This window comes from Gossypium hirsutum, chromosome A04 (assembly GCF_007990345.1).
Source record: "Gossypium hirsutum isolate 1008001.06 chromosome A04, Gossypium_hirsutum_v2.1, whole genome shotgun sequence".
Classification (NCBI taxonomy): Eukaryota; Viridiplantae; Streptophyta; class Magnoliopsida; order Malvales; family Malvaceae; genus Gossypium; species Gossypium hirsutum.
In genome coordinates, this window is record NC_053427.1 from 15,430,363 (window position 1) to 15,433,749 (window position 3,387).

A 3,387-nucleotide genomic window follows, 5' to 3' on the forward strand; every position below is an offset into this window, starting at 1 on the left:
AAGATCCACCACCTTCTGTAGGCAATGTACCACATGAGAATCCACTATTCGACGAGGCTAATAATCTCGAAGAACCACCACCACCACCATAGCCCCCCACAAATCTAAACATGGCATGCAACGAAAGGACTCTGAAGGAGTATGCACTACCAAATTTGGATATGGTTTAACGAGGCCAACTATCACAGCCATTAATTTTGAGATTAAACCTTCTGTAATCCAGATGATCCAGAACAATTTGTAGTTTCGAGGAATAATGACCAAGGATCTGAGTCAACATTTAAAATGGTTCTTTTAGCTTTGTGATACTTTGAAATACAATGGGGTCATTAATTAAGCTATTCGTTTCCGGTTGTTTCCCTTTTCATTAATTAATAACGCATTTTCTTGGCTAGATTCTCTGGCATCAAAATTAATCATGGCATTGGATGAACTCGTAGGAAAATTCCTACAAAAGTTCTTCCATATTAGCAAGATGGTCCAACTAAGAAGGGAAATTTTGATGTTTATATAATTAGAGGGGGAAAGCTTTCACGAAGCATGGGAGCATTTTAAGACGATAATTTAGAAGTGTCTACACCATATTTTGCCTGAGCGGTTATGACTATAGATTTTTTTACAACGGGTTTGATGTGCATTCGAGGTTTAGATTAGATGGAGTAGTATGAGGAGCCTTGATGAATAGAACATATGAGGATGCGTATGAATTGATAGAAAGTGTGGGGATGAATTCGTGCCAGTGGCCAACTGAACAATATACATATGACCAAAGACCATCTACGATGAATGTTGTCCCGGGGATGATAGATATCAACAACTAGTGGACAGAATCAATCGAATAGAGGTTGAGAAGAATGCATTATCTATCTATGAATGAGACAAATAGCTCTTTCATTATATTAACAATCCTACTGAGAATCACTGAATATAGAGATCATCCGAATCTAAAATGGGGAGGAAATCATGGAGGAGGTAATAGCTCGAACGAAGTTAAAAATTCTAACTATCAACCTCCTTCTTTACATAAACCCTAAGAAAGGGCCAACCCAAATGGCAATACTGCATGTGTTCAACGTTTGGATAGAATCGAGAGGGAGATGTAGTCAATGAGAACGGATGTGAAATAGGTGTAGTCTGAGTGCACAAATTCAACAAAAACATTGACTAAACTTGAAGATCAGATAAGCCAATTAATGCGAATGATGGGGGATATAAAAAGACAAATTGGCATAGGTATTCTATAACTCCCTAAACCCGTTATCTGAAAAATCAGAATATGAAAGGGTGAGCTTAAAAAGCCCAGTATGGGTTACAAATCATAATAACAGAATTTAACACATTAAAAAAATAGTTTAAATAGATCATATACATACTAAATATTTAGTCATAGGATGAAAATTATTAGAATGCATTATGATGATGTCAATGCAACACTTCTTTAGAGATAAATGTAGATTTTCAGGAAATAGATCCTACCCATCTCCGTTACACAACATAATGACTTCCCGAAACTCATCCATCCAATAACATATCAATATTGTGGACAAGCCATCGAATAGTGCAGTCATACTACCACAAACAGAATCTTATGGTCGAGCCACCAAACAATGCATATTTACTGCCAGATACATAATATTGTGGACAAGGCACCAGAAATTTGTAGTTATACTATCAGATACTTCCCTCATACACATTTTCCCCAACCCCATGCCTGTGATATAGCATACGATACATATTTTCAGTAGGCATGCTTTACATGCGAATCAGATCTTAATACGATTTATCATAGTGGCATGCTTAACATGCGAATCAGAATTATAAATATGACATGTTTAACATGCGAATTAGAGTATCAAAATATTAATGTGTTTATCATTTGAATCACAACATCAATAATTCAATATCACATTTATTGTACATACATATTCAAATCGTCATATATCACATATCATGAGTATTAGGAATAACATATTATCATATTTGAAAGAAAAATCACCAAATCACATATCAATAATACAAATATGAAGTTTCAGAAATACTTACTTGGAATCCTTTTTTATTGGATTTTATCAATCCATATGAATACTAACGTATTCACCCAATAAATCATTTTTCAAAGAATTATTTCAAATGGTAATTAATTATTACTTATATTATTATTTTGATCCAAAACAATATCAATATTATTATTAAAATAAATCCATAGACCTGGCAAATCCAATTGTAAAGATCTCGATTCCAACTTCAAACGAGAGAGTTGAATTATCGAGTCTATATGGTTAAGACCATACACACATATTATTTTGAGTTAAGAAATAAATAACCTTCAATTAATCGATTTGATGAGATACTTACGCAATTGTTCGTCTAATCGCACTCTTCTACAAGTAGGGGGTACGAATCTGAGATTTTGAATTGCACTTTAATGAAATAGTTAATCCGAATAATTAGTGTTGACTTAAATGAATATGTATGTATAAGGATATTCAAAAGTGTATCAAGAGTCAGAAGATCGATTATACTTACGTAATAATGGGGGAAAAATGGCTCAACAACTTTTCCTTGTAAGGTTGACTAGAGAAGAGGCTTCAACACTATGATAAATAAAATAGAAAGTTAGAACAACCGGTTGAGATGTAACCCTCTAATAAATAAAAATCAGATTTGAAATGTTAAATAAATTGATTACGAAAACAAGGGAAGAAAAGAAGAGAAATAAAAAAATTTGGTGATGACCAACGGCGGTGGAGCGATAGAGGTACAACGACCTTGTGTGATGATGTAGTGGAGGAGAAATGAGGAGAAAAGGGTGTTTTAGGTGGTGAAAAGAAAAGAAAAGAGTGGTTAAAGGGAGAAGCAAGGAGGAGGGTGGCAAAAAGTAGTGGAGGAGAAAAATATGAGAAAAAAATAAAAAAATCAAATGAGTTTAGGTGCATAGTCGACTAAGGTAAAGTAAGGGGAGAATTCTGACAAGTTGACGCGATAATGGCACCAAAAGTGGATCATGGGAGTGAAAAGGGGAGAAAAATGGGAATGTTAAACTTGTAATCAAGGAAAGAATCTTCCCTAGTATGTCAACATGGGTTGGACGGTAAGGGTGTTAACATTTAGGTAAATTTGTCAAAATTTTAATTAAAAAGGTGTGCTTGTGGGGCCTTGAACTTGGGATATTTTGGAAACAATTAGCACATTTAACCACTAAGACAATTTATTCCTTGTGACATAAACTAGCACAAAATAATAAATAAAATCTAGGGCGTGACAACTTTACCCCCTTTAAAATAAATTTTGTCCACAAAATTTACCTGGTCCAAACAAGTGAGTGTAGTGGTGATGCATCGGTTCCTCGGGTTCCCAAGTAGCTTTGCTAACATGATGATTCCGCCA

At 34.5% G+C, this 3,387-nt stretch overlaps 1 non-coding gene across 1 annotated transcript; it reads right to left on the bottom strand.

Annotated features, from left to right (window-relative positions):
- Positions 1-481: 481 nt before the first annotated feature.
- On the bottom strand, positions 482-588 carry LOC121228739 (small nucleolar RNA R71). The gene has a single exon (XR_005926314.1). It is a non-coding gene; the product is annotated as a small nucleolar RNA R71 (small nucleolar RNA).
- Positions 589-3,387: the final 2,799 nt, after the last annotated feature.